A 9961-nucleotide genomic window follows, 5' to 3' on the forward strand; every position below is an offset into this window, starting at 1 on the left:
AGGAAACCGAATGCAGAGACGACGGCCGACAGCGGATTGAAGGACCGACTACTGTGCAGGCTCTGATACCAGATGTTGGAAGCAATGTCGTCTGTGCGGAAGATCTTGAAGCACTCGATTCCTGTTTATTCCCTGTGTATGACAGAATGTAGGTCGTTGCACAGAGAGAGAGAGAGAGAGAGAGAGAGAGAGAGGCACAAAAGAGTCTTTATTCCATAAAGCAAATAATACAACAGCCAACCTCACAAAGAGGTTACAAGGTCACTATATATAGTGACCGACTTAGGGCAACTACCCTTTATGATAATTTCATAAATGGCCAAAACGGAATAGTGTGAATACGTCCATTATACACATGTATTCGACACTGTCATCGGCACTGTTCTTCTCTCTTCCCATCCGAAGGGACCTGTCTCCCAACACTTCTTCCCTTTTTCTTTGCACGTAAGCCGTCTCCTCAGATTCCTGCGTGGGGAATGCACGGTCGAGTCTCCACTACTCGTCGACTCTTCATCAGACTGGTCAAACCAACTCAGTCGTTCATTCGGTCCACTTATCCGAAATGAAATCGGACTCTCTTCGCGGGTATTTCAGGCTCATCCGGAGGCATCTCAGTCTTGCTGACCTCATCGTCAAAGCTCGGATTGGAGTTGAGGTCCGGAGTCGGAGGCAAGTGCCAGGACGCGGACTCATCAAACACAACATCGCGGCTCACGCACGCTTGTTTGGTGCGTGGGTTATAACACTTATAACCCTTCTACTCGTCCGAATAACCGACCAAGATGCATTTCTCGGCCTTTGCGTCTAGCTTCCTCCGTTTCTCCTTCGGCACATGCACATATGCAATGCTACTAAAAACTCGTAAGTGTCGTAAGTTCGGCTTCGTTCCGAAATATAGCTCATGCGCCGACATTTTTACTCCGATCCAATTCTGGATGTATACCGCGGTTCGTACCACCTTGGCCCAGTAGAACTTGGGCAAGCTCTTCTCCTCCAGCATTGCCCATGCCGCTTCCACAACCGACCGATTTTTCCTCTCGGCCACGCCGTTTTGCTCCGGCGTGTATCTACAACTAAATTCGCGTCGAATTCCCATCTGTTGTAGATAACCGTTGAATTGACCGGAAAAGTATTCTTTTCCGCCATCTGACCGCAGGCACTTGATCTTTCTTCCCATTTCCGTTTCCACAAACCCTTTGAGGTCCTGGAAACAGTCGAAGACTTCGCTCTTCCTCTCAATGAGGTAGATCCACATGTGTTGCGTGTAGTCGGTTATGCTCATTGGGGAAGGGTAGTCGGTGTTGCTTCCCAAGCTGGCAGGCTTCACAAATTTGTGCCTTCCGGCCACTAAATTTGGGCAATCCGAACACCACCTGTTTCGATTGCAGGTCCTGAAGCCGCTGGTAGTTGACATGGCCTATCCGCTTGTGCCATCAGTCGATGTCTGACTCGACTTTTTGTCCCTTCGCGAACATTGCAGTGCCACCGTCACTAGAGTCGAGGATAAACATCCTCCCATCTCTGCGCCCTTGCACAATAACACGGCCTTCTTCCTCAATGAAGCACCCGAGATGCGTAAACCGAACCTGCGTCCCCTAGTCGACGATCTGCTTGACCAACACCAGGTTCTTTGTGATTGTCGGGACGTGTAGCACGTTCATGAGTTTCCCTTTCTGCCCAACATGGCTCAAGGGAACTTCACCTACATTCGCGATTGGATATGGAGTGTTGTCTCCAGTTGCGACTACTCCTGGTTGTGTCGGTTTCTCAAGGTACGAGAACCACTCCTTATGGCTCGTCATGTGATTTGACGCACCGGAGTCGACGTACCACACCTCGTCCGATTTTGGGGTGGTCTACTTCATTGAGTTTGCTTCGTGTCTCGTCACGAAGACTGACCCTTTTCCGGCTTCTCTGGATCCTTCAGCGTAGTGCGATCGTTGCCGATTTCCTTTGTCGGTCTGTCCGGAACCTGATCCGGACCCAGTTCTCTCTGAATTGAGCGCTTTTTCCAGCACTCGCTCTCCCTATGGCCTTTCTTGCCACAGTACTAGCATTCCGCGACGGATTTCCCTTGTCGGTTCTCGTCGCCTCGACTCCCCCTGTTTCCGAAGGGTCCGGATTTGCTGTCGGCATCACTTCGGTGCCTTCTTCCTTGATCATGTTGGCCGCCTCCATTGCACACCAACTCGCCTCGTCCTCCACGTCCACGGGGCCTATCTCCCTCCGTGTACAGCATCTTGTTGTCGGTGTGCGTGCTCATTGACGCACCCGCGTGGTTGTCCTCTACCAGGAGCATCGACTGTAAGTTGAAAAAGGACGGTGTATTCTCCCCAGGTACACACAGCAGTTCGGAACGCCCCGAACTTCGATGCCAAACCCCCAAGATAGACCTAGACGATCTTGCTTTCCTCGATGTTCACATCGATGGAAGCTAAGGAGTCGCATATGTCCTTGATCTTCGAGGTATAGTCAGCCACCGACAAATCGCGTTGTCATAGGTTGCTCAACTCCTGTCGGAGTTGAAGCTTCTTGGCAGTGGTGCTCGCGGCGAAGATCTTCTTGAGATTTTCCCATGCACCCTTCGGCGTTTTTGCATCTCGAACGTAGCTTAATAGTTGTTCGCCCACACAAGACGCGAAGCAGTACAGCACTCTGCTCGCCGATTGTTCCCACGCTGGGAAATCTTTGTGTGTCGATTCGGGTGTTGTGTCATTTGCTCTGTCAACATAGCTCCAATAACCGTGCCCGAGCAGGTACTGGTGCATCTTGTAGGACCAAGACGTGTAGTTGTTTCTGTCGAGCTTCTCTGTTGGAAGCAAGCTAGCCATTCCTCTATCCATCGGTTTTTCCTGTTCTTCTTGGTTAGTTTTTCTTTCAAGCTATGTCGGTTGCCGAGGTTCTCAACCCTCGCGTTCTGATACCATGTAAAAGATTATGTGCGGAAGCAATAGAAAAACGAACACAGAGAAAATACGCAGGTTTAATGGAGAGCTTGAGTATACACAGTACGCAGGAGAGACAGAGAGAGAACACAATTCAAAAAATACTAACTCTGTACATACATCGTGCTTAATGAGCACCTTTTATACAAGCCTTGACAATGGGCTGACACAAGTGTTGACAGTACTTGGCTGCTCATAAATGAGCCTCGACACTTACTCCCAAAACTATTCCTTACGAGGAATATCTTTCAAATGGCCTCGCGGTTTACGCACCGCTACAACCATGTTATGCGTACCGATTTTACGCACCTAGTCTACGCATTGGTTACGCATCGTATTACGCACAAATGTTGAGCTTGTCTCTCAACAAAAACCATATTCTTGACCATATCTAGTCAAGTGTTGTGTTCGAACCAACACATCCAAATATATGGTCATGTTATGTATATCTTAGTAGATTATCTATTTCAAGTTCTAGGAGTTTTTGGAAAGTTCTAGAACTAGAAGGTTCTTGGGGAGAATAATGTCACAGACATAACTGCCACGCTTCTGAAAAAACGGTCGTAAAGGGGAGGATAATGTCACGGACATTATTGCCACACTTCGGAAAGACATCCATAAAGGGGAGGATAATGTCACGGACATGACAACAATCATGTCAAAATTCGAACTCTTCACCTCTTGTATATAGTCAAGTGTTATATTCTAACCAATACATCCAAATACATAGTCATGTCATATATATCTCAGTAGATTATTAGATTATTTTAGACCGTTCGAGAACTAGAAGGTTCTAGAGGGTTCTAGAATATTCTCCCAAATATTCTAATGCATGTAGTTCGACTCACAGTATAAATACTTGTAACCTTTGTGGTCCCTTTCAAGGGATTCAACACCAGTCATTGACACATCAATCAAGTATTCTCGTTTTGCCTCATCTTCTCTCCTTGATTTACATCTCTATCTTTATGCTCTTGTATTGTTCCTAGCGTTGTTGTGAGGATTTTCGGCCATGATGTGAAAACCAAGTGGGATGGATAAAATGGGGATGTCCAACATTGCACATGCACTTGGAAGATTTGTAAAAGAAACAAATGTAAAAAAGGAAGGGTAAATGTAAGGTGTTAAAAGTGCACTACGAAGATTAATAAAGTGTAAATGTGATGTGCACTTATGTGCACATGCACATGTAGACTAAAGGGAGAGTACATGAAGTACGGGTGTAGTGAGTAGTGGGCATAGTGTGTGTCTGAGGAGAGGGAGTTAAGGCTCCATCAATCTCTCCTCCTAAGATCAAGGTCAAATATTCCCCCATTGAAAGAAGGGGGGGTTGACCTCTTCTTTATGTAATGTGCCTCACCCCTTACTACTATAAAAGGGAGTGAGGGGCCATTTTTGAGGGGCTTCCACCTTTTGGATTTTCTTTGGGGAGTCACCATTTTGTCGTTAGAGGTAGACCGTAAGGATTTTCTTCATCATCTTTTCCCCGATTTCATTTTAGGGTTTCGGTTTTAGGTTCCCCTTTGGTATCATTTCCCTTCTCTCGATTAGAGTTTAGTTCTTCTTCCTATTCTCTTGGGTTTTCTTCTATTTGTGCTTGAGTCCGGCTTATGGCCGCAGTTGTAATCATATCATGGCTTTCATGTCTTATAGTGTAATTTGCTTGTTTAACCTTGTCTTGATCTATTTCTCTATCGTGTTAATCTCTTCTTCTTTCTCCTCCCCTTTTGAGCTCGAAGGCTTTAAGGGATAAGCTCCCATTTCCCGTCTATTCCCTAGTCCAAGACCCCCGTGGTTCCACCGAAGCCGACACGTACTCGCGGATTTCTCGATAGTGTCTTAAGTTCCTCAACTCGTCGCTCCCAACTTCCCGAGTTTCTATCCCCATCACGTCGAGTTCCACGTTCGTAACCTTATTGTTCGTAGCCTCGTCATCTGTGCTTTGTCGTAGTCTAGGGTTGGTGTGTCTGTGATAGTTTGAATCCCTTCCAACTAGAAGCATCACCTGTCTTCATCATGGCCCTTGCTTCTAGACTTACCATCATCACCGTCCTTGCTTCTAGAGTTCCTGTCATCAACATCCCTTCATTTGCTATCTTCCTCGCCATCGCTATCTCCTATTTTATTCTCATTGTTGTCTCTGTCTTTTAGTTTCTTATCATGATCATCCCTATCTTTGTACTTCTTATCATCTTCCACATCCCTATCTCTGCGTTTTCGGTCATTATCATCCTTCTCCCTGTGTTTCCTGCCATTTTCATCTCTATCTATGTGTTTCTTACCATCACCATCCCTATCTATGTGTTTCTTATCATCTTCGTCCCTGTCACTGTGTTTTCTATCATCCTCTATATCTTTGTCTTTGTGTTTCTTTTTATCCTCAACATCTCGATCTCTGTGTTCCTTATCCTCTTCATCTATTTCTTTGTTTCCATCATTGCTATAATCACATTCATTTCTTCCAAAGACACTTCCTCAACATCATCTTCAACACCTCTTGGTGTCTTCATCAACACTACTTTTCCTAGCCTTTCATCGACGTCAAGTGTTCCAGTTCCCCGTGAGGATCGCACATGGTCGCTCACGTCCGTTGGTGTTCGTGTCTCCGGTGAAGACCGCGCATAGTTGCTCACGTCCATTGGTGTTCGCATCTCCGGTGAGGACCACACATGGTCACTCACACCCGTTGGTGTTTGCGTCTCCGGTGAGGACAGCACATCGTCTCTCACGCCCGTTGGTGTTCGCATCTCCGGTGAGGACCACACATGGTCTCTCAGGCCCGTTGGTGTTCGCGTCTCCGATGAGGACCGTACATGGTCGCTCACGCCCATTGGTGTTCCAGTTCCCGGTGAGGACCGCACATGGTCGCTCACGTCCATTGGTGTTCCTGTCTTCGGTGAGGACCGCACATCGTTGCTCACGTCCGTTGGTGTTCCAATTCCCGGTGAGGACCGTACATGGTCACTCACACTTAGGTTGGTGTTCCAGTCTCCGGTGAGGACCAAACATGGTTCCTCACGCTCACATTGGTGTTCCATTATCTAATGAGGACCATACATGGTCGCTTAACCCCTTGGTGTTCCAGTCTCCGGTGAGGACCACACATGGTCGCTCGCGTTCACCTGTGCTCCTATTTCTGGTGAGGATTGCTCATGGTCACTCACTCCTCAACGTACTTTGCTTTTCTCTTTCAACTCACCCCTACACCATGCTTTCAAAAAGGCGGTCGTAAAGGGGAGGATAATGTCACAAACATGACAACAATCATGTCAAGATTTGAACTCTTGACCTCTTATATATAGTCAAGTGTTGTGTTCCAACCAACACGTCCAAATATATGGTCATGTTATGTATATCTTAGTAGATTATTAATAGATTATTTATTTCAAGTTCTAGGAGTTTTTAGAAAGTTCTAAAACTAGAAGGTTCTAGAGGGTTCTAGAATATTCTAATGCATGTACTTCGACTCACAGTATAAATATTTGTAACCTCCTTGGTCCCTTTCAAGGGATTCAACACCAACCATTGACACCAGTCTCCCGAATATTCTAATGCATGTACTTCGACTCACAATATAAATGCTTGTAACCTCCTTGGTCCCTTTCAAGGGATTCAACACCAGTCATTGACACATCAATCTAGTATTCTCGTTTCGCCCCAACTTCTCTCCTTCATTTAAATCTTTGTCTTTATGATGCTCTTGTATTGTTCCTAGCGTCTTAAGTTCCTCAACTCATCGCTCCCAACTTCCCGAGTTTCTATCCCCATCACGTCGAGTTCCACGTTCGTAACCTTATTGGTCGTAGCCTCGTCATTTGTGCTTTGTCGTAGTCTAGGGTTGGTGTGTTCGTGACAGTTCTTCACGAAATGGGGAAGCCATACACATCGATACATGTTAGAGCCCATTTGGATATCTACCATTCGAACCATTGCTTCCATGCAACTTAGCTTACATGCATTGCTATGTGAGACGGGGTGTTGGGGCACAAGTGATGAGAGTGGTTGGTTATGCACACTTTGCTCTAAACAACTTCAAGAGTCTGAGTATCACACTTTGATACAATGCTCTGTCTTTGATCATATTCGACAATGCTATCCACATCTCTTCGACCGAGCCCAATCCTTGCAAGGATTTCTCTCACAACCACAATGTGCACTCTCGATTGCAACATTCATTGGTAAAGTTCTTGAACATCGAGAGTTGTTACTCACTTTCACACGTATCACGTGAAATGTAATATTTTTGGTCTCATAGGTCATATTTGACCTCCAAAGATGATAATATAATCTCTCTCTCTCTCTCTCTCTCTCTCTCTCTCTCTCTCTCTCTCTCTCTAAGTTGAGCCTATCTTACTACGGTGAGCTTCAGGCATAAGTTCCTAGATAAAGAACTTAAGCTCCCTTCTTGTATGTGTGTGGTTAGCAAGAAAATACAAGCTACATTTTGATTTCTCATTTCTATGCTTTTTTAAGATTTAATTAAGGTTTTAAAGTGTGAATTACATCATACTTATGTTAATCTTATTCTATATCTATATTAAGCTAAGAGACACAAGTATGATAAGGAAGTTTATTTAGGTGAGTTGGGATAATTGATACCCACTCTATTAGATATGCTTGAGAGTAACTCATACCCACTATTCACAACGCATATCCATTTGATCATTTGCAATAATCTAATGGAAAGATAACCATTAGGTAATTGTGTGAAGATAAATCATAAGCATTGGTTCATTCCTGCATGTTGTTAAGGAGATTAAGAGAGTAAGAGAAGAAAGAGAACCCACTAATTGTAATTATATACAACTTTAAAATCAAGTGAAACTATGTTATGATCTTGGAGGCTCCATTATATATAAAGAGATTGTATCACATGAGTTCACGACATTTTTTATAAACCCCTTATGCGTACATTTTTTACTGTTGGGAATCCTACATTTACTATTTTAGATACCCTTCTATAAAAAAACAACTAATAAAATACCCTTAGTGCCAAATTCCAACATATATTTTGACAACTCCTCATTTTAAATGCCCTTACATAGAAGCATAGTTCCTAATATTCGCGTACGTCCAATTTACTGGACGTACGCGAACGTTTGCAAACCTACACGTATGATACGCGATATTCGTTTGACTTCTGTTTTTTTTGGGGGGGGGGGGTTTAATTTTTGATATTCATAATTCTTTGTGAATAGAAGTGACCTTTGACACTCTCTCTCTCTCTCTCATGAGAACTAACAGATCTTCTCTCTCTACAAAATCTAGATATCTAATATACATATTACACACTCCCTCACACAAACAAAACCCATAGCTCCTCTCTCTCTCTCTCTCTAGAGTCTAGATATACACTCAACCACTATTTCCTCACACATGCAAATCAGGGTTTCTCTCTCTCTCTCTCTCTCTCTCTAGAGTCTAGATACACACTCAACCACTATCTCCTCACACATGCAAATCAGGGTTTCTCTCTCTCTCTCTCTCTCTCTCACACACACACACACACACACAATGTACACCATATGTATATATCTATGTACCGTGTATGGATTTCAATCATACTTGGACCCTTTTCACGTATAAGTATGATACAAATATTGGCGTTTGAATATGACACAAATGGGACGTATGGCTAGAACTATGCATAGAAAACACATGTATGTTTTATATATGTGTGTATGTATGTATTATATTGTATTGCATATGTTGTATATATTTTATCTATGGGTTGTGTGTATGTATGTATGTGTTTTTTTTTTGTGTGTGTGTGTGTATGTTCATCATAGGTACTTATTGTATTGCATGTATATATGTGTTTTGTGTGTGTGCGTGCGTGCGTGCGTGCATGTGTGCGTGTGTGTGTGTGTGTGTGTGTGTGTGTGTGTGTGTGTGTGTGTGTGTGTGTATTGTATTGTGTTATATGTTTGTTTATGCATGTATGTATAGTATTGTATGTGTTGTATACCTTAGTGGTATGGCATGTGTGTATGTATCTATGTGTTATGTGTATGTGTGTATAGTGGCTCGTGTCTATTTGCATCTAAATCATAAAGATGCTTGGCGGGGGGATCGCGGCCACAGACGGTGCAAGTTGCTCAGCTGAGGGTGATGCGATCTGCGTCGTTCAATCTGGATAAAAAAAAGTGCACCATCAAAAAATCTTATTTTTGGTCACCCAACTCAAAGGCAGTGCCTGACCAATTACCTGACTCTAATCAAGTATTTGACCGTTTCAGAGGCAGGCAAGTTACAAGTACGTCATAAATTGAAATAATACTAAAAATAAATGGCGTAGTGATTAGAGTCATTCCTTGGATTCGATAGGTGCAAAGTTTGAATCTTTGTTGCCTCTTAGTGAGAAGAGGGTTCATTTTGCTTATTGGTCAAATTTGGGGTCTTTTAGGTTTTCTTCTTCTTCTTCTTCAACTTCTTCCTTTTTTATGGTTTGGACATTTGGTTTTAGGTATGTTCTCACTTTACACTTCATTTACATTTAAGGGGCGGCAATAATGCTATTGAATTCAACACCTTAACGGTTGAACTGCAAAAGCACAGCTTAACGGTTTAAACGATTCAATTCTGTTCATTTATAATGGTTTGAAACCACAGTTAAAACAGTTTGATGGTCTTAAGATATTTTAAATATTTTTCTAAACAACCTTTTCATTTTAAGCCTAATTCTCACATTTAGGGAAAATATTTTTTTTAAATAATTAAAATTAAAATTTTGACCTAAGTTAAAAACCAAAACTAAACCACACAAACCACAGTTTTAACAGTTTGGATTTTTTCTAACAGTTCAATTTAAATGGTTTCATGGTTCGGTTTGGTTTGGGTCAACTTTCAAAATATTTAAACGGTTCGGTTTTGACACTTTGGAACTAACCCAAACTATTGTCGATTGCTATTTGTAGTTGTAGGCATGCACATGTAGAAAAGATCAATTGAATTTTGAAGGCTTGACTTAAGGGAAGGGAATGTCATAATAGGAGAGACTTGGGGATGCCATGGGA

This window comes from Azolla caroliniana, unplaced genomic scaffold (assembly GCF_043228905.1).
Source record: "Azolla caroliniana isolate FFs.n. ecotype wild unplaced genomic scaffold, voAzoCaro1.0.p SCAF_18, whole genome shotgun sequence".
Classification (NCBI taxonomy): Eukaryota; Viridiplantae; Streptophyta; class Polypodiopsida; order Salviniales; family Salviniaceae; genus Azolla; species Azolla caroliniana.